The 22564-nt window shown below is 47.8% G+C and overlaps 1 protein-coding gene across 3 annotated transcripts in view; it reads right to left on the reverse strand.

Annotated features, from left to right (window-relative positions):
- The window catches only part of PLEKHA1 (pleckstrin homology domain containing A1), a 411298-nt gene extending 395671 nt beyond the window's left edge, over positions 1-15627 (reverse strand). For 2 of the 3 annotated variants that reach the window (XM_069239179.1, XM_069239183.1), the window contains exon 1: positions 15524-15627. The gene's annotated coding sequence lies outside the window, so the exon portion shown is untranslated. Of the gene's footprint in view, positions 1-15166; positions 15240-15523 lie in introns of those variants that run through there. The other variant, XM_069239181.1, reaches the window with a different exon arrangement.
- Between the last annotated feature and the right edge of the window lie 6937 nt (positions 15628-22564).

Here is a 22564-nt window from a genome sequence, read left to right on the forward strand (position 1 = left end):
CAACATGTTTATGGTTTAGGAAACACAACCAATGAGGTACTACTGTGCATTATTAGGTAGACATGGCTCTGGCCATGTCTTACACATGGGATTCACATATGGTGCAAGGGGTTTGGAGATCATGTTTCACTCATGCTTCTACATTGACATATCCCAGATCTGAGTGACAAACTGGAGCTTTATTTAATGGTGACAGGGATGACAAATGGACATGCATTCACCTTTCTAAACATATGTGCACTACCAGCACTCTTAGCAGACTTCACCAATATGCCCACAGGGAATCACAATTATTGAAGGAGACTTCAATGCTGTGCTGGACCCCACAAAAGATACCAACAACTAAGTAGGGGGATACCTGATCCCACCGACTGAACACCCTTGACTCAGCATACCCTCTATGCGAAATATGGCACACTACCAAACAAGGCTACACCTTTTTTTTTCCAGGGAGCAGTCACTGTTTTTTCAGCATAGATAATATTTTCATTCCACTTTCCGAGGCTCAAAGAGTGGCTGGTATTGACACACATGTACACTGATAATCTGATCACACGGAACTAAGTTGTCCATTCAAACTGCGTTGAGGAATAGGTCTGTGAAGTGGCAATTAAATGCTCAATGTTTTTAGAGAACAATTGAGAATGGAAACTATGAAATACTTTTGACTTAATCACAACTCACTAGAATCCCTAAAGTTACTGTAGGATGCCATAAAGCCACTCATCAGGGACAAAGCAATGTCGTTTGTCACATGCTTCAAGACAGTTAGAACTCTAGTCCTCCAAGGAGCCGAGCAAGCAATTTTACATCACAAATTATATATAGAGATGTTGAAAAAAAAAAAAAAAAACTCTGCTATGAAATAAGCAGCGCAATACTCAATTACAGGAGATTGGGGCCCTGATCATGAGTTTGGCGGGCCGGAAAGCCCACCCGACAAACTCCCACGGTCGGGTTGCCGCTTATGCAGCAGCCCGCCCGCAGCCCCTATTACTAGTTTCCTGCTGGGCCAGCGGGAAACACCCCACAACATTGATGCCAGCTCTTAATCGAGCCGGCGGCACTGTCGCGGCCTGACGAGTGCAGCAGCACCCGTTGTGTTATTCACTGTCTGCTAAGCAGTCAGTCAAAAGCATGACGGGGCTGTGCAAGTGGGCCCATGCACTGCCCATGCCAAGGGGACCCCTGACACTCCGTCTCTGCCAGCTTTTACATGGTGCTGCCCAGGCGAATTACGACTGCCAGCCCCGCCAGGCCATCGCCCAGCAAAAAAGTGCTGGTGCCACGATTGTGGCGCGGTCATAATGTGGAGGCTGGACCGTTGCATTTGCCCCCGACCGCCACCACAAGTCTGCCAGTCCTAGGACAGCCAGACTCGTAATGAGAGCCTGTGTCTGAGCAAGGCACAAAAAGCATACGTGGGCTTCCGAAGCAGAGTTCATGGAAAAAGTAACAAGGGTGGAAAGCTGCTCTTTTGGTGGAGTAAAACCAGCAAGGAGCCCCAATGTGTTTTCAATATTTTAGGTAGCACTAAAGAGGAAATAAAATGTTATCGTGGAAATATCAAACAAATCTTCTTGATTTCACGGGGCTCTATACCAATAGCAAAATTCAACCTCCCTCCCCACACTTAACAGCTATATTGTTAAATCTCTGCGGCATCCCTACAGGAATCTGAAGAAAGAGAGCCTGAATCAAAAACTTATTGTGAAAGACATCACTGAGGCTATTGGCCCCCTCCAGTCGGGTAAAACCCTGGGACTCAATAGCATCCCCACTGAAAAAGACAAATCTAGCTTGGATACCTACTTACTGGAGATCATCACTACCAGAGAATCTGGTGCTTTCACAGTGATCCATAGAATGGTAGGCCCCTTAAAAAGTGTGACTCGTATCACTCACTCTGATGAATGCAGAGGTCAAGATCATAGGTAAGATTTTGGCCAGGCACTCAGAAACAGTCACTGAATTACTCTTTCATGAAGACCAGTCAGGCTTTATGCTGTAGAGGTCCATGAGACATAAAATCCGGAGACTTTTCAATGCCACTGCACCAGCTCCAATAATGAAGTGGTCAGCAGCTATCCTTTAGAGCACCGGTACTCAAAGTACGGCCCGCGGGCCGCCAGCGGCCCCACGGACCTAACTTGGCGGCCCGCGACCGCGAGACGCACACCAAACGCAATAAACAATGGCCGCCGTATGTAAACATAGAGGAGGGCCGCGGGAGCATGCTCCCGCGGCCCTCCTCTATGTTTACATACGGCGGCCATTGTTTATTGCGTTGCCCTGACGATCTGTGGAAGCCAAAGCCCCATAAAAGTCAGCGCTTGCAGCTAACTTTTACGGGGCTTTGGTCGTCTGCCTGCTGTCACCGGCTCCACGTCTGCTGCCCGCCTGCCTGCCTGCTGTTCCAGATTTGTGGCATCTTTACAGTGCTTTGAGTCAGGTAAGGCTCTTTGGTTATTTATTTATTTGTTTTTAATGTAGTGTGTGTTACTGGGGTAGGCGTGTGAGCAGATTGCGCTGTGTGTGTGCGCTGTGTGTGTGTTTTACTGGGGTGGGGTGAGAGCAGATGGCGCTGTGTGTGTGCGCGCTGTGTGTGTTACTGGGGTGGGGTGAGAGCAGATGGCGCTGTGTGTGTGCGCGCTGTGTGTGTTACTGGGGTAGGGGTGAGAGCAGATGGCGCTGTGTGTGTGCGCGCTGTGTGTGTTACTGGGGTAGGGGTGAGAGCAGATGGCGCTGTGTGTGTGCGCTGTGTGTGTGTGTGTGTGTTACTGGGGTAGGCGTGAGAGCAGATGGCGCTGTGTGTGTGCGCGCTGTGTGTGTTACTGGGGTAGGCGTGAGAGCAGATGGCGCTGTGTGTGTGCGCTGTGTGTGTGTGTTACTGGGGTAGGCGTGAGAGCAGATGGCGCTGTGTGTGTGCGCTGTGTGTGTGTGTTACTGGGGTAGGCGTGAGAGCAGATGGCGCTGTGTGTGTGCGCGCTGTGTGTGTTACTGGGGTAGGCGTGAGAGCAGATGGCGCTGTGTGTGTGCGCTGTGTGTGTGTGTTACTGGGGTAGGCGTGAGAGCAGATGGCGCTGTGTGTGTGCGCTGTGTGTGTGTGTTACTGGGGTAGGGGTGAGAGCAGATGGCGCTGTGTGCAGATGGCGCTGTGTGTGTTACTGGGGTAGGCGTGAGAGCAGATGGCGCTGTGTGTGTGCGCGCTGTGTGTGTTACTGGGGTGGGGTGAGAGCAGATGGCGCTGTGTGTGTGCGCGCTGTGTGTGTTACTGGGGTAGGCGTGAGAGCAGATGGCGCTGTGTGTGTGCGCTGTGTGTGTGTGTTACTGGGGTAGGCGTGAGAGCAGATGGCGCTGTGTGTGTGCGCTGTGTGTGTGTGTTACTGGGGTAGGGGTGAGAGCAGATGGCGCTGTGTGCAGATGGCGCTGTGTGTGTTACTGGGGTAGGCGTGAGAGCAGATGGCGCTGTGTGTGTGCGCGCTGTGTGTGTTACTGGGGTAGGGGTGAGAGCAGATGGCGCTGTGTGTGTGCGCTGTGTGTGTGTGTTACTGGGGTAGGGGTGAGAGCAGATGGCGCTGTGTGCAGATGGCGCTGTGTGTGTTACTGGGGTAGGCGTGAGAGCAGATGGCGCTGTGTGTGTGCGCGCTGTGTGTGTTACTGGGGTGGGGTGAGAGCAGATGGCGCTGTGTGTGTGCGCGCTGTGTGTGTTACTGGGGTAGGGGTGAGAGCAGATGGCGCTGTATGTGTGCGCGCTGTGTGTGTTACTGGGGTAGGGGTGAGAGCAGATGGCGCTGTGTGTGTGCGCGCTGTGTGTGTTACTGGGGTAGGGGTGAGAGCAGATGGCGCTGTGTGTGTGCGCTGTGTGTGTGTGTTACTGGGGTAGGGGTGAGAGCAGATGGCGCTGTGTGCAGATGGCGCTGTGTGTGTTACTGGGGTAGGCGTGAGAGCAGATGGCGCTGTGTGTGTGCGCGCTGTGTGTGTTACTGGGGTGGGGTGAGAGCAGATGGCGCTGTGTGTGTGCGTGCTGTGTGTGTTACTGGGGTAGGGGTGAGAGCAGATGGCGCTGTGTGTGTGTGTTACTGGGGTAGGGGTGAGAGCAGATGGCGCTGTGTGCAGATGGCGCTGTGTGTGTTACTGGGGTAGGCGTGAGAGCAGATGGCGCTGTGTGTGTGCGCGCTGTGTGTGTTACTGGGGTGGGGTGAGAGCAGATGGCGCTGTGTGTGTGCGCGCTGTGTGTGTTACTGGGGTAGGGGTGAGAGCAGATGGCGCTGTATGTGTGCGCGCTGTGTGTGTTACTGGGGTAGGGGTGAGAGCAGATGGCGCTGTGTGTGTGCGCGCTGTGTGTGTTACTGGGGTAGGGGTGAGAGCAGATGGCGCTGTGTGTGTGCGCTGTGTGTGTGTGTTACTGGGGTAGGGGTGAGAGCAGATGGCGCTGTATGTGTGCGCGCTGTGTGTGTTACTGGGGTAGGGGTGAGAGCAGATGGCGCTGTGTGTGTGCGCGCTGTGTGTGTTACTGGGGTAGGGGTGAGAGCAGATGGCGCTGTGTGTGTGCGCTGTGTGTGTGTGTTACTGGGGTAGGGGTGAGAGCAGATGGCGCTGTATGTGTGCGCGCTGTGTGTGTTACTGGGGTAGGGGCATTGTTTTGAAAAAGGGGGTGGGGTGGTTGTTCCCCCTCTAAGCCCCGCCCCCTCTAAGCCCCGCCCCCCGCTGTCACTTCAGTGCGGCCCTTGGCCGCAAACCATACTGCAATTTTGGCCCCCGAGAAAAAGTTTGTGAGTACCCATGCTTTAGAGGGACCTGGAAATGGCTCTCAATTCAATAGATTGGTTCTACTTGTTCTACTTGAGAGGCTGGGTCTAGGCTCAAAGTTAATTTAATACATGTGATTGCTCCATACCATCCCAACTGTGTGGGTTCTGGAAAACGAAGTGTTATCAAGTTCCTTAACCATTCCCCCAGGTACACAGCAGGAATGTCCCTTGTCATTGTCACAGGTTGCAGTGACTGTGTAACTCTTACTGCTATTATTAGAGCACAGAGAGCCATCAAGGATTTCAGATAGAATCAGAAGTGGGCTGCTAAAATTTCATTATGGGCACAAGACACCCTAATATTCCTGCTAGAACCAAGTAGTTCAGGCCCTGTTGCACAACAGGCACTCACCAACTTTGGCCAGCACTCTGACTTGAGTACCATCTGGGAGATAACAAATCTACAATCATTTGGGGGAGCAGGAGAGGCCTCAGATAATAGCTAAATGCATCATCCTTCCATTAACCTAGTGATAAATGGAATCAAATATTTTGGCATTCATAACTCCGAGAATAAAGAATTACTAAGAATGAACAACTAGATAAGTTAAACAAAAACATACAGTGCTGGATGATTTTTATGATCGTCCTAATGGTTTGGGTAGCCTTGATTAAAATGGTGTCTTTCCCGAGGATGTTATACTCCCTGCAAAATATTCCTTTCAAGATCTCCAAACTATTCTTTAAATAAATCTCCTCTTTCAAATAATCCTTTCTTTGGCAGACCACGACCCCACGGATTAGTCCGGCAAAATGCTGCTCATCACCTTGCAATGGTGGCCTGTGTATAGCCGACAACTTGAAATGCTATAAGGCTGAGCACCTTGCAGTGATGAATGACTGGATTTTTGTTATAAAACCAGATCCCTCCTATGCAAGTGAACGGTGGGCCATGGGTGAGAAAAATCTGAGGCACTTTTTTGTATGGTGGCAGATTTCCCACAGCAAGGAGGTCTTAATGGCACCCAAGGAGGTCGCCATTGCAGGACTGTTCAGGCTCATACAGTTAAGTTTCTGCGCTGTGTGTATTGCATTAAAGAGTGCCTGTGATGCATGGCGGGCCAGAGAGATTTTATTTACTCAGTATGCGGCTATACTACATTACAGAAACACTGAGATGAAGAGGTGCGCATATTTACCTAAATTATTCAAGTGAGGATTGTTCTCACAGCTCACTGGCACATTCTGGACATCAAGGAAGTTCTGCAGACTGATACTGAATGTCACACTAAACCGTTCATTAGACTACATTTGGTTATTGCCATGAAGGATATAGCCAAACAGGGAGAGCCTCCAGTGCTCCACTCCAAGCTTAGGTCAATGGAAAGCTGGACTAGAGTGCTGCAGCCTTTTAGAAAAGCAGGAGTACAAGGATTATGGTTGTCCCTAGAAACATCAAAGAGTGGCAAATTAGTAGGATAATGGAAGGAGTCGGAGGATAGCTCCGGTTAATGTACCATGCAAAGACTATGCTTTTCAACTTGTTGGTCTCATACTGCTAAAAGTTACTTTAGAAATGAATGCTGATTACCTACAAGTGTGCCGTTTCTTCAAATATGGTATGCTGTTACTGCATCTGAGAAAAGCAGAAACGTTTTCTATTTAAAAAAAAAAAAATCAAGGCAGTCTAGTTTAGAGGGAAGGTTATTCTGGACAGGTTTTCAATTAATTCCTTCAGGATTTATGCTAGACTATGTACAGTATATGTACACAGTGATAGGGAATATCAGACCAATTTTTCAAACTGAAGGGGCGATTTCTGCGACATCTTCAAATGGAATACCCATTTGGGAAGTGGTAGTCATAGACAAAGCAATAAAAAAGTCACTAACATTTCTCACTTTTCCTTGAGAAACAGACTCCCAGGTGAAGCAAATCTAAGGTCTGGTAATAAGTTTCAGCTGCGTGGCAAAGACTGAGGAGAACGCCATGAAGGGCATCTGCAAGTATCTCTTGGGTTTCAGGTGCACAAATATTAAGAGTGTTAGCATGAGTGGTAGTTTGAGCGATTCTTAGTTAGTTCATGATTCTCTGTGGATTGATTCCAACCAGCCTGAAGTCAGTTATGCTAGCAAATTTGTAAGTGGGCCAGGTCCCTCCAAGTCACAGACCCATCAGTAATTAAATATGGACAATGAAACACTGCTCAATTTCTTAATAACGAATGTAAAAAATGTTAAAGATAATCCACGTCAGTGATTTAGTTCCCAATTATATTTCTTACCCACTCAATTAAGTAAAATAATTCCATGATGTTGCGTTTCTGTATTTTTGTTGCGTAGCATATTGCTCTTCCACAGTGCATACTTTGAACTGAGTCACCTCCAGGTGCTTATAACGGACCACAATTGAGAGCTCTGGAATTGAGACTGAAACCAGTGAGAGTTGTTCACATTGTTGTCAGTGGGTCAAAAGATGTGCAGAATATATTGTGATCCAAACCTTGGCCTCTCTGCCAAGTGTACAGAGCAATGGTCACGTGTTGCAGATGTGATTCGGTGCAAATGTGTATGAAGGAGGTATACAGTTGTCAGTGCAAAAGTTTTTAAAAAACAGCAGTGCTTACAGGTGAGTACAATGTGCTGTGTGTTTGGGAGTGCTGGTGAAGTGAAGAAGATGTGAGACAGTGCATTGACCCGTGTGCCGCTTTCCACCGTCCAGTAAGTGTTTCTATTTTTTCAGCGCCTTGCCTCCTTGCGCTTCTGCCCCTGTCGAGCCCCTTCTGATTGTGCCACTTTTCGCCGTCTTGTAAGTGCTTTCTATTGTTTTTTTCAAGCGCCTTGCTTCCTGCGCATCTGCCCCCGTTGTGCCCCTCTGATTGCTGTACCCCGACTGTATTTTGTGCCATTAGTGTATTTTTGTGACTGTTTTTTCAATTTGTGCCCGACTTGTTTCTGCCTTGTTTTCGCCCCTTGTGCGCTCCCCCTTGCAGTCCTCTCCCTGCCGCTGCCTCCCTGCGGCCCCGCCCCCCTCGCGCCCCCATTCGCCGCTCCCTCCCGCCTCCCGCGTCCCAGCTGCTCCTCCCTCCCCCCTCCCTTCTTAATGGCTGGCGCTGCGCGTCGCGAGTGAGCGACCTCTGACCTGTTTTTGGTCCAGAGCTCGCCCCCCACGTCCGCAGCACCAACCTGCTGTCTCCTGCCTCTGAGCCCCGCCCACGCTGCTGCTAGCGTGTTCGAGGCCCTCCTCCACCCGCAGGCATCCTCCTGCGCCTCATCCCTGGTGTCTAGTGGGCTCTAGTAAGCTTCACTTGACCCGTGTGCCGCTTTCCGCCGTCCAGTAAGTGTTTCTATTTTTTCAGCGCCTTGCCTCCTTGCGCTTCTGCCCCCGTCGTGCCCCTTCTGATTGTGCCACTTTTCACCATCTTGTAAGTGCTTTCTATTGTTTTTTTCAAGCGCCTTGCTTCCTGCGCATCTGCCCCCGTTGTGCCCCTCTGATTGCTGTACCCCGACTGTATTTTGTGCCATTAGTGTATTTTTGTGACTGTTTTTTCAATTTGTGCCCGACTTGTTTCTGCCTTGTTTTTCTTGTTTTCACCCCCTGTGCGCTCCTCCTTGCAGTCCTCTCCCTGCCGCTGCCTCCCTGCGGCCCCACCCCCCTCGGGCCCCCATTCGCCGCTCCCTCCCGCCTCCCGCCTCCCAGCTGCTCCTCCCTCCCCCCTCCCTTCTTAATGGCTGGCGCTGTGCGTCCGCGCCCAGCGCCACCCCCCCTGGCCCTCACGCCCCCCGCGCCCCATGCCTTCGCTACTCGGCCAGCGAACTCCTCGCCCTCAACCCTGGCCCCACCTCAGAGTGCTTCCTGGCCACCCCAAAGCACACCAAAGGACCTTTTTCCTGCCGCACCTGCAACTTCACCTGCAACAAAACAACGAAACCAGCAACAACCAACACAAACCACCTGCACTGCATCCTCCTCAACACACGCTCCGCACGAAAGCACGCCATCGAACTCTGGGACCTGCTCGACACCACCGCCCCAGACGTAGCCTTCCTGACCGAAACCTGGTGGAACGACTCCTCGGCCCCCGCCATCGCCATCCCTGACGGCTACAAGATCACCAGAAGAGATTGCACCAACGAAATCGGCGGAGGAATAGCCATCGCCCACAAATCTACCCTTAAGATCCACACCCACACGGACGACACCCTCAAGACAGCCGAACACCTCCACTTCCAGATTCACACAGACCCCAACACTACCCTCAGAGGAACCCTCATATACCACCCTCCAGGACCTAGAGCCCTCTTCAGCGATGCCGTCTCCGACCTCGCAAGCACCCACGCCCTCGCCTCTTCAGACTACATCCTCCTGGGAGACCTAAACTTCCACTTGGAGAACAAGAATGACGTCAATACAGCATCGCTGACCACCAACCTCGGACTCCGTCAGCTGGTCAACACTCCCACCCACATCGCCGGCCACACCCTTGACCCACTCTTCACTTCAAGCACCCACATCTCTTTCAGCCACACCTCCGAACTCCACTGGACCGACCATCACTGCGTCCATTTCTCCTTCAAGAAAAACACCGAACACCACCGCACTCCTCTACCGCCGCTGGGGAAAAGTCACCAAAGATTAACTTACCAACACCCTCGCCAAAAACCCACCATCCGACCCCACTGACCCGGACTCCGCCGCCATCAACCTCCAACAATGGATCCTCGACTGCGCCAACATCCTAGCCCCACTCAAGAAACCCACCGCCAACCAAGAAAAGAAAAAAACAGCCTGGTTCACAGACGAACTAACCACCTCCAAACGCACCTGCCAGAAACTCAAGAAAAAATGGATCCTCGAGCGCACACCCGAGAACCTCGCTACCCTCAAGGAAGCCAACCGTGAACACCACCAACGGATCCGACTCGCGAAGCGCTCCCACTTCACAGAACGCCTCAACAACGCTCACGACTGCAAGGAACTCCTCGGCATCGTGAAGGAACTCGCCATTGTCAACGACATCCCTCCATCCCAGAAACTCTGCGACGATCTCTCCACCTTCTTCTACCAGAAAATTGCAGCCATCCACGACAGCTTCAACACCTCACCTCCGCCAGACCCCACCCCCAACAACTCCTCCCACGCCGACCACATCACCACCTGGACCCAAGTAGACGACGCCGAAACCCTAAAGACCATGATCTCCATCCACTCAGGATCTCCCTCTGACCCCTGCCCACATCACGTGTTCAGCAAAGCCGACGTCACCATCGCCCCCGCACTCCGAAAGATCATCAACCTCTCCTTCAACACCGCTACCTTCCCGGACAGCTGGAAGCACGCAGAAATCCAACCCCTCCTCAAGAAACCTAAGGCTGACCTCAACGATCTCAAAAACTTCCGACCAATCTCCCTCCTCCCTTTCCCAGCGAAAGTCATCGAGAAGATCGTCAACGCACAGCTCGCCCACTACCTAGAAGACAACTCCATCCTTGACCCTTCCCAATCTGGCTTCAGACGAAACCACAGCACAGAGACTGCACTCCTCGCCGCCACAGATGACATCAGACTACAAATGGACAACGGCGAAACCTCAGCCCTGATCCTCCTAGACCTATCAGCCGCCTTCGATACAGTCTGCCACCGCACCCTACTAACCCGCTTACACGAAGCCGGCATCCAAGAAAAGGCCCTCAAATGGATCTCCTCCTTTCTCTCCGGCAGAACCCAGAGGGTCCGACTCTCACCTTTCCGCTCCAATGCCACCAACCTCATCTGCGGCGTACCCCAAGGCTCCTCACTAAGCCCAACGCTGTTCAACGTCTACATGGCCCCCCTCGCACAACTGGCCCGCCAGCACAACCTCAGCATCCTCACCTACGCCGACGACACCCAACTCGTCCTCTCCCTGACCAAAGATCCTCTCACCGCCAAAGCCAACCTCCACGAGGGACTGAAATCCATCGCTGAGTGGATGAACAACAGCCGCCTGAAACTCAACTCCGACAAGACGGAAGTCCTCATCCTCTGGCGCACCCCCTCGGCCTGGAACGACTCGTGGTGGCCCATCGCCCTGGGCCCCCCACCCACCCCAGCCAGCCACGCACAAAATCTCGGCTTCATCCTCGACTCCACCCTCACCATGTCCAAACAGGTCAACGCAGTCTCATCCTCCTGTTTTAACACCCTCCAAATGCTCCGCAGGATCTTCAAGTGGATTCCAACAGGAACCAGAAAGACAGTGACCCAAGCCCTCGTCAGTAGCAGACTCGACTACGGCAACGCACTCTACACAGGCATCCCAACAAAAGACATCAAACGACTCCAACGCATCCAGAACGCATCCGCCCGCCTGATCCTCGACATACCCCGCCGATGTCACATCTCCCCTCACCTGAAGGACCTCCACTGGCTCCCCGTGGACAAGAGGATCACCTTTAAACTCCTCACCCACGCACACAAGGCTCTACACGACACCGGACCCGCCTACCTGAACACCAAACTCAACTTCTACGTTCCCTCACGTCAACTACGCTCTGCCAACCTTGCCCTCGCCATCGTCCCCCGAATCCAGCGCAAGACCTCTGGCGGCAGATCCTTCTCCTACCTCGCCGCCAAAACCTGGAACTCACTCCCGACCTCACTGCGCCAGACCCAGGACCTCCTCACCTTCAGGAGACTCCTCAAGACATGGCTCTTCGAACGATAGCAGCACCCCCCCCCCCTAGCGCCTCGAAACCCTAACGGGTACATAGCACGCTTTATAAATTATTGATTGATTGATTGCATTCAAGATAGTGAAAAGGAAAAAAGGAGAGATGAAATGTAAGATGTAAATGGATGAGATGTAGAGAGAAATAGATGAACATAAATTGAGTAATTGGGCGGACAGATTACAGAACTGGAAATTAGAGTGGCGATTAAACAGCTAGCATGTGGCAACACGTGGGGATGGCCGGATTGCCAGCAGAATTTTACCAGACGTACGTGGTCAATTTGGCCCTGAAATTAGCTGACATTTTCACAGGGGCGCTAGAAAGCGGTAATCTGCCTGACATTACTGGACAGGCACTTCTAGTGCCCATCCTCAAACTCTGGGAAGGCACGTTGGATGTGAATGCCTATAGATCCCTGTCCATTCTTAATTTAGACTATAAAATCCAGAGTAAAATACTGGCCAACTGTTTACAAACACATTTGACTACATTAATTCATATGGATCAATGGGGCTTCATGCCTCAGCGCTACACCTCCCATAACATCAGGCGACGGTTTAGGGGGATATAGGAAACTCTGACAGTACTGTACAACAGCAATTGTACTCTCTATAGACATGCAAAGCATTTAATACCATCTGCTGGCAATATTTCAGAGCAGTTATGCCATATATGAGCCTCAGGAGGGGATGAACTGGTGGGTCACGTTGCTGCACTCATGTGCCAGAGTTCGGACAGGGAAGTGTATATCAGAGACATTTGAGGTCCACAAGGGCACACAGCAGGGGTGCCTCCTGTGCCCAATGCTCTTTGCACTTGCGGTAGAACCGTTTGCTTGTGTGTCCAGAACAAAGGGAGTGAGCAAGGGCATCCCATGGGTGTCAGGGAACATGTTAACTTATTATTTGCAGACAATATGCTTTTGTATCCGAGAAATGCAGAGATGGGGATCCCCTCGAGTGTAAACCTGCAACAAGACCTTGGGCAAGTGTCAGGACTCTGCACAAATTTGTATAAAACGTGCACATTTCCGATCGCCTATGAACAGGTCGCGCCATACCCAAATGAGCATACTGACATTCGCTGGGAACCCCAAAGTTCTTCAGTACCTGTGACTTAACATATCATAATGCAACAGACATCTAGGAACGGAATTTGTAAGTTACGCTGAGGGATCTGAGAGAGAATATCTTATTTTGGCAATCACTGAAACTACCTATCATGGCATAGGCTGCTTTATTGAAAATGGTGATGTTACTGAGGGTTCTCTAATTTAGTATGGAAGTCGACATCAAGTCCCACTAGAAGTATTGCAGAGTGTGTGTGTGTGTGGGGGGGAACCAACTACAGTGGCTGGCACAATGGCTTGCAGACCTTAATAGGGAAGCACTGAGGAATACAGGGGACCCCAAAAGAAGGAGGCTTTCACTGCAATACTGCTTGAAGTGAAGCTCAAACTTGCACACCGGACGAAACTGTTCACTATGGCATCTAGCTGCTGAAAAGCAGCTGTTTAAAAAAAACTAGGGGCATAAGCTTTCTGCACCTGCACTTTCATCGATGGGCCTTCCCACCTCTGGAGGGAGTTTCTCCATCAAATGAAAACTGAAGGAGTAATCAAAGGCACGACTGAAACTGCAGGAGACTGTTACTAAGAGGGGTAGACCCTACAATAGGGACCCTATAGTGGAGGAGGATGGCTTACCCCAAAAGTAATTTATGACCTACACTGCGCTGCAGAAAACGATAACTCAGATGTGTGAGTGCCCCCTCCACACCCACTTTCGAACCACAGACGAATGTTTATTACAGACACTGCTCCCATTTGAAGAGGTAAGTACATTAATCTCCTGGCTTAACAAAAAACTTTGTTTGGCCCTCCCTGGTTCCTACCCTGTAGTCCGGGGACCACTGAGTGCCCGCGAGGACTCCTGATGGGTTTCGCAACTGCTTTGAAAATTAAATAATATTAACAGATTAATAAAGTGTATATAAATAAAGTCCCTAAATGTACAGCTAAAAAGTTTAAGACATACTGTAAATGTCAAGGAATTTGAAACTGTAGGCTAAAAAAAATAATTTGTATCATCAGAATGATTTGTGGGATTTGCATCAAACAGGCTTCAATTGGATTTAGAAAAAACTCCAACCTTCCTTTAAAAATGTAAATCCGTATTTTTTATATTTGTTTGCAAATTAAATAAAATGTGTTATCTTTTGTGTGTGTGTTTGATGACTGTTTGTTTCTGTATTTTATGTGTACTGTTTTGTAGTTCCAATCATCGACAATTTTTAGGCTGGGGTAACCACCTTTCAGTAATGGCTCAGTGATGATCCCCGGATTCTAATAATGTTTTAGTGGCGTTTCACAGAAGTCAAAAGATTGAGAACCACTGCTCTACGTGACCAAGATTGGGAGGGTATGTGGATTCCAGGGTGAACTGCCCTGCTTAATCAGCACATCATCTACCTTACCTTATTAGCAACACTTTGTATTATTAGGCGTGGTCCTTGAGTCTAAGGGAGGTGGAAAGACAGAAGAGTGTACAGAACTATCTTGAAGGAGGCTGGAGCAATGGTTTTCAAAGTTATATCTCCTACTGTTTAGATGATATGATTATCAAGGCCTGAATGAACAGGAATGGATGTATATATGAATCAATAGCCTGTTTTCAAAATGTGTGGCTCGGCCGCCATCGGAGCTGACAATGTATATTTGGAAACGTTGCTGTGCCAACAGTTGAAAAAGATAAACAAAAACAGTTTAAGTAAACAAAAAAAACGTGAGAGATTGAGGCACTCTGAAGACGACTACCCTTTTCACAGGCCTCTGTAACGTTTAATTCAGTCCCAACTTCAAAAATAAACATTTTCAATATTATTTACAATACAATTATTGCTTCTCATTTATCATAGGCAACTACAGCTATTGACAAAGAGTCCAGGCTGGTTTTAGGTGTAGGTCAGATGTTGTGTTATACATCTACATGCAGAAAAAAAAGGATTAAAGGGGAAACAAAAATACCAGTTGAGTGGATGTAACTAAGGAAATCACAGAAATGTAGTTAAGAGAGACACATCATTAATTATATAACCCACACCCCTCTTTAACGGCCCACCCCCTGCACTTTTTCATTCCACTTAAGCCGTGGATGCTGGTATGAGAAGGAAAAAGAATAGGAGAGGAAGGCGAGAAGGGACTGAAGGAAGGGAGAGGAATGAAAGAGAAATTTCTGGGCGAAGTAAGGAGGACAAATTTCCACCAACTTTGATTTTCACGAGTGCAGGTGCTGCATAATTTCTGGGCCAAGAAAGTAGGACAGATTTTCACAGACTTCGATTTTCACGAGTGCGGATGCGGGAGTGTAGGAGGGAGTCAAAGCGACACAAATGAAGAAGAAGAACGCAAGCCGTCACAGACTGGGAACTCTGAAACTTGTTTAGCGGAAACTTAAGGAAAATCCCATAAAAGCCATTCATATATGAAAACGTGCAAGAGAGCTAAAGTGCTATGTTGGAAACAGAATATCGTTCAGAGAGTTATGGCATGAATCAGCAGGTTTGGGCCACACAAACCTTTCTTCTTCAAGGCACGCAGAAACATCTCATTCAAAAATCTAGCAGTTAATCACTCTAAGTTGATCGCGGTTCATGGTCAACATCATAAATGTTATTAAATAGTTATGGTAAACAAAATACCTTTTGCCTCTATATCACTGCTGCTTATAATTTTTGGGATTTAATTTCTCTTTTTTTCCACAATTCTCTAGAACTCCTGTCGCTGTGCGTTTCTTTATAGGCATGTTTAGAAACTGAACCCTTTACTTTTTGCTTTACACTGTATCTTTTATTTTGTAGCCTTAGTGATGGGGCGGTGGAGTATCCAAACCCTCGTTTTCTGCCCTTTGCACCACACCCCTTCACCTCAAAAACATCACTCGCAGTGGGATGAGCGACCCCCCTGGCAAAAGTGCCAGCCGCTTGTCTCCTCCGACATGGGACTTTAAACTTCCCCCAACTCTATCGTACCTCCCATTTCCCTGTACCTCTTCTTACCACTTTCGTCGTCCAGAACTCTCATTCCGTCGTGCATTTTTCCTTCAGCCCCTCCTCTGCTGTCTTCACCTTGCCTGCTGGGAAACATTTCCCTGTAGCCGTCGTAAAGCGCGGCGGCCATCTTTTAGTGGAGATATTCTGCAGTTTTCAAAGTATTAATTATCAATGTAAATGTACTGTGATTTACATTTTGTAAAAACAGCGTTTAACATTTTTTTGATACCACGACCTTTTACTAGATCATCTAATGATTTAAATAGTTACGCATTTTTTTTCATTCTAAATAGTTTTCAACAATTGGATATCAGGTTGAATCTCTTTCAGTTAAAGAAGGTGGGATCACAGGAAGGAGTACACTATACAGAGGTGGGAAATCATCTGGGTAGGTTGAAGTAAATTAGAGTCGGGAGGTTATGGAGGGTCGCGTTCAAACACTCAACCAATTGTGATTAACTGCTCTCTCGCATAGGGCAACAGTTGGCTGTCACTGACAAAAAGGGGGTCGGGGTGGGGTACAGAACCAGATCAGAAATGCAAATAAGAGACCAAGATATATGTTAGACCTGGAAACGAACCGCAGACCTTAAATAACTTTACTGACCCGGAAATGATTCAAGGTGTGTTTGTTACATCAGTTCAAGACGGAAGAGGTGTCGAAGGTGTAGATGTGCGTTTTGCGTAAATTAACTTTTATTTCATTTACTACTAATAACATGTTTTACTTTACATTAATTAACACCACCACAAGCAGTATAAAAATAGCATACTATGCAAACCAAAATACATACACTCCTAAGAGCTGTCCTAAAATCGCAGCAAATAAACTCCCATTAGTTAGGTCCACGTACCGTCGTTATTCGCCTAGCTTCCTTCTCTAAAACATCTTACTTCCTTTGAAATATTGGTTGAATTTTGCCTGCGAAACACACAGTCAAACACTCTCATAAACCAGTCAGCAATTTTTAGATTAGTAGATGAGTGGCCGCACTGAGTATATTAATTGAATGCCGATTACCAGCCTTGGCGTAAACATTTCAATGTATTTCGAACTACCCGTGGGCTGCTATACAAGTTCCACAAAAACGTAGAGTGGCACAATCCCTTTGTCCCAGATTGGACGAGAAATAGACTGTTCTTGTTGGCAACATCTATAACTCAGCGATGTTTATCCCCAGACCTTTTAACCCTACAGCAGTCAAAATCAGCAATAAAGAACATTTCTAAAATCTCATTTGACAACTTTGTTTTTCTTGCTCGGTCAAACATGAGTGTGATTGTAAATCAGTTTACGTTTTAAGTGAAACACCGGAATTTTTATTATAATAATCTCCAGTTAAAAGTATTAACCCAGAGATGTAAGGCTGCTGAGAGACTTCAAGCCATAAAATAGATTTCGGTGTACCATCACTGGCATTTCTCTAACAGAAACAGTAATTGAAAAGCTCAACCAAGTATGCCACTCTGACCAGTCTAAACTGAGTGCTGTACTGTGAGAAGGTAGCCTCTTTCTAGCCTTGTTACCCCCACTTTTGGCCTGTTTGTGAGTGTATGTCGGGGTGTTTGTCACTGTTTTCACTGTCTCACTGGGATCCTGATAGCCAGGCCTCAGTGCTCATAGTGAAAACACTATGTTTTCAGTATGGTTGTTATGTGTCACTGGGATCCTGCTGGTCAGGACCCCAGTGCTCATAGGTTTGTGGCCTATATGTATGTGTCACTGGGACCCTGTCACACAGGGCCCCAGTGCTCATAGGTGTGCATGTATATGTTCCCTGTGTGGTGCCTAACTGTCTCACTGAGGCTCTGCTAACCAGAACCTCAGTGGTTATGCTCTCTCATTACTTTCAAATTGTCACTAACAGGCTAGTGACCAATTTTACCAATTTACATTGGCTTACTGGAACACCCTTATAATTCCCTAGTATATGGTACTGAGGTACCCAGGGTATTGGGGTTCCAGGAGATCCCTATGGGCTGCAGCATTTCTTTTGCCACCCATAGGGAGCTCTGACAATTCGTACACAGGCCTGCCACTGCAGCCTGAGTGAAATAACGTCCACGTTATTTCACAGCCATTTTACACTGCACTTAAGTAACTTATAAGTCACCTATATGTCTAACCTTTACCTGGTAAAGGTTAGGTGCAAAGTTACTTAGTGTGAGGGCACCCTGGCACTAGCCAAGGTGCCCCCACATTGTTCAGAGCCAATTCCCTGAACTTTGTGAGTGCGGGGACACCATTACACGCGTGCACTACATATAGGTCACTACCTATATGTAGCTTCACAATGGTAACTCCGAATATGGCCATGTAACATGTCTATGATCATGGAATTACCCCCTCTATGCCATCCTGGCATAGTTGGCACAATCCCATGATCCCAGTGGTCTGTAGCACAGACCCTGGTACTGCCAAACTGCCCTTCCTGGGGTTTCACTGCAGCTGCTGCTGCTGCCAACCCCTCAGACAGGCATCTGTCCTCCTGGGGTCCAGCCAGGCCTGGCCCAGGATGGCAGAACAAAGAACTTCCTCTGAGAGAGGGTGTGACACCCTCTCCCTTTGGAAAATGGTGTGAAGGCAGGGGAGGAGTAGCCTCCCCCAGCCTCTGGAAATGCTTTCTTGGGCACAGATGTGCCCAATTCTGCATAAGCCAGTCTACACCGGTTCAGGGACCCCTTAGCCCCTGCTCTGGCGCGAAACTGGACAAAGGAAAGGGGAGTGACCACTCCCCTGACCTGCACCTCCCCTGGGAGGTGTCCAGAGCTCCTCCAGTGTGCTCCAGACCTCTGCCATCTTGGAAACAGAGGTGCTGCTGGCACACTGGACTGCTCTGAGTGGCCAGTGCCACCAGGTGACGTCAGAGACTCCTGCTGATAGGCTCCTTCAGGTGTTAGTAGCCTATCCTCTCTCCTAGGTAGCCAAACCCTCTTTTCTGGCTATTTAGGGTCTCTGTCTCTGGGGAAACTTCAGATAACGAATGCAAGAGCTCATCCGAGTTCCTCTGCATCTCTCTCTTCACCTTCTGATAAGGAATCGACTGCTGACCGCGCTGGAAGCCTGCAAACCTGCAACATAGTAGCAAAGACGACTACTGCAACTCTGTAACGCTGATCCTGCCGCCTTCTCGACTGTTTTCCTGCTTGTGCATGCTGTGGGGGTAGCCTGCCTCCTCTCTGCACCAGAAGCTCCGAAGAAATCTCCCGTGGGTCGACGGAATCTTCCCCCTGCAACCGCAGGCACCAAAAAGCTGCATTACCGGTCCCTTGGGTCTCCTCTCAGCACGACGAGCGAGGTCCCTCGAATCCAGCGACTCTGTCCAAGTGACCCCCACAGTCCAGTGACTCTTCAGCCCAAGTTTGGTGGAGGTAAGTCCTTGCCTCACCTCTCTGGGCTGCATTGCTGGGAACCGCGACTTTGCAGCTACTCCGGCCCCTGTGCACTTCCGGCGGAAATCCTTTGTGCACAGCCAAGCCTGGGTCCACGGCACTCTAACCTGCATTGCACGACTTTCTAAGTTGGTCTCCGGCGACGTGGGACTCCTTTGTGCAACTTCGGCGAGCACCGTTTCACGCATCCTCGTAGTGCCTGTTTCTGGCACTTCTCCGGGTGCTACCTGCTTCAGTGAGGGCTCTTTGTCTTGCTCGACGTCCCTTCTCTTTTCAGGTCCAATTTGCGACCTCCTGGTCCCTCCTGGGCCCCGGCAGCGTCCAAAAATGCCAAACGCACGATTTGCGACTAGCAAGGCTTGTTGGCGTCCTTCCGGCGGGAAAACACTTCTGCACGACTCTCCAAGGCGAGAGGGATCCGTCCACCAAAGGGGAAGTCTCTAGCCCTTTTCGTTCCTGCAGAAACCTCAGCTTCTTCTGTCCAGTCGAAGCTTCTTTGCACCCGCAGCTGGCATTTCCTGGGCATCTGCCCATTTCCGACTTGCTTGTGACTTTTGGACTTGGTCCCCTTGTTCCACAGGTACCCTAGATTGGAAATCCACAGTTGTTGCATTGCTGGTTTGTGTCTTTCCTGCATTATTCCTCTAACATGACTACTTTGTCCTTAGGGGAACTTTAGTGCACTTTGCACTCACTTTTCAGGGTCTTGGGGAGGGTTATTTTTCTAACTCTCACTATTTTCTAATAGTCCCAGCGACCCTCTACAAGGTCACATAGGTTTGGGGTCCATTCGTGGTTCGCATTCCACTTTTGGAGTATATGGTTTGTGTTGCCCCTATCCCTATGTTTCCCCATTGCATCCTATTGTAACTATACATTGTTTGCACTGTTTTCTAAGACTATACTGCATATTTTTGCTATTGTGTATATATATCTTGTGTATATTTCCTATCCTCTCACTGAGGGTACACTCTAAGATACTTTGGCATATTGTCATAAAAATAAAGTACCTTTATTTTTAGTATAACTGTGTATTGTGTTTTCTTATGATATTGTGCATATGACACTAAGTGGTACTGTAGTAGCTTCACACGTCTCCTAGTTCAGCCTAAGCTGCTCTGCTAAGCTACCATTATCTATCAGCCTAAGCTGCTAGACGCCCTATACACTAATAAGGGATAACTGGGCCTGGTGCAAGGTGCAAGTACCCCTTGGTACTCACTACAAGCCAGTCCAGCCTCCTACATGTACCATGACTTGTCAAGTCTAAATATACATTTGGGACGGGTTTTAAAGGCTTTTTCAAGCCTGGTGTTCAAACGGTCACAAAAAAGTTAGGGAATCACACATTACTCATAGAATAAGCTTGGCACTGTCAATCGTTAAAATATAAGTTTCAGAGGTTCTGTTCAAATTCTGATGCAACTTCTTCAACAGAAATTGTAAATTAAGCAGATTGGGCCAGATGTATCAAGCCTTTTTGCATTCGCAAACGGTGCGAATGACCGTTTGCGAATGCAAAAATGCCTTTCAGTATTTATGGAAGGCATTCGCAACGCAAATTTAAGGAATCATTAAAATAGCGATTCCTTAAATTTGCAAGCCTGTTTAGAGAATCACAAATTGCGATTCTCTATATAAGAAATCGCAAATAAGGAATCCTTATTTGCGATTTCTAAACCACATGTAACAAGCAATTCCTTAATGCGAATTGGGCATTAAGGAATCGCTATTACCACCAAGTTGAACTTGGTGGTAAACATGTGCAAATTTTAAAAATGCATTAAAAATGCATTTTTAAAATTGACATGTAAGGCATGTGTGCGCCTTACATGTCCTTAAAAAACTTCTTGGGGTGCAGCAGACGGGGCCTTAGGTATTCGCAATTTGGGAAATGCAAAAAATTCGCAAATATGGGCCTACAGGCCCAAAGGTGCGAATGGGGCCGGTACCGCAATTTGCGATTCAGTAATAGCATTTGCGATTTTTAAGAAATCGCTATTACCGAATCGCAAATATGATACTTTGCATTTTGCGAATCAGAAATAGCGATTTCTTAAAAATCACTATTGCCGAATCGCAAATGCCTTTTTTGTTACATCTGGCCCTTTGTTTTATTGTGGTCAGGTGAATTTTAGGTTTTGCTGTCCTATACAGTCAGATTCCCTGCTAGTTGCATGAATCAACGATGTCCACCCACTTGCCACAGATACAGGCATGTCTTTTTTTCTGCTCTACCACATTGGTCTTAGTCACAATTACTACCAGGTTATTTTGTATATCATAGGCATCATTAGCACATAATGATTTTTGTAGACCAAGCGGAATATGATCTAAAAGAACTGTTCTTTTCCATCTGTATACACTTCGAGAGGGACGTGCTGATCGCCTATTTTTGGTAGAAATTTTTTAAGCCCTAATTATTCAATCCCAGACGGTATACAAGATGGACTTGTAAGGCATGGTTGGGATCTTCTTAGTGACTGTATTAATCACCAGCCTTGACACATACCCATGTTTTCCAGTGTAACGTTAGGACAACCTTTAAGAGGGAGTCAGCAAGCTTTTGACAATATATTATAAAATGTCCCATACCTAGTGCCGCAGAGTAGACTAAAACACAAATGAAGAGACGTTGTTCAGATTTCTGATGGATTATGTGAAACGATGTTTAGGGCTGGTCTGTTTTCCTGACATCTAATGCTTTGCTTTAATGAAAACTAGAACCCTGGCTAACTTAGAGAATTTAGGCCTCAGGCTCCATTTTGTCTGTGAAGTGTCAAACCGCATGAATAGACTCGCATTTTAATGTCTCACTATAGTAAAAATGTAATGTATTCCACAGGCAACGACTTTGGCCATAACAAGGTGACTTGAATAAAAGTGTACACATTCAAGGTTAAACCTAGGTGTCCCAAAGAAATCATATATGATGCAATAACGTCCATGTACAGGTGGTGTTTGTGAGAAGCTCTGTTGTTTTTTTCTCAAAAGTATTTAGTTGCAAATGTTTCTCTTTGCTTACTTTTGATTGGTCTAGGGTATGTAAACCACTGATAACTGTAGTAATGTATCAGATTCATCATTCAGAACCCTATAAAGTGTGTGCTTTTTTAATGTGCCAAGAGACACTTTCCCACTTACCTTAGACAGCAAATCCATGCCAGGTTGCTTCCCCATTCTCTACTTTGCACTTTGAAGCTTAGAGCTTTGCTGCGTTCTTATCTGATTCTGTACCTTAACTGAGTTTTGCTCTCTGATTTATAGACTAATTGATTTTGGCTGTGTGAAAATGATTCCTGTATGACTAAAATAAAACCTCTAAGGTTAATACTTTCATGCAAGTGAGTAGCCAGAAAAACAAAATACTCCCCACTTGAACCATATATGTGATCACACACCAAGCACTCAAGTATAGCAAACATGAACGTCCTAGAAATGTTTCCTTCAACTCCTACTCCCAACCATCCTTTCAGCATTTTAACTATTCATTCATTCATTCATCTGTAAATATCTTTGCCTTTCCATCCATGAACCCACCCATCTGTCCTTTTGTCCATTCATACATATATCCATCCTTTCACGCATCCACCAATCATAATATTCCTGTATCCATTTAGCCATTCCTAAACCAACCATCCTTCACTCCTCCGC

Source organism: Pleurodeles waltl, chromosome 6 (genome assembly GCF_031143425.1).
Source record: "Pleurodeles waltl isolate 20211129_DDA chromosome 6, aPleWal1.hap1.20221129, whole genome shotgun sequence".
Lineage (NCBI taxonomy): Eukaryota > Metazoa > Chordata > Amphibia > Caudata > Salamandridae > Pleurodeles > Pleurodeles waltl.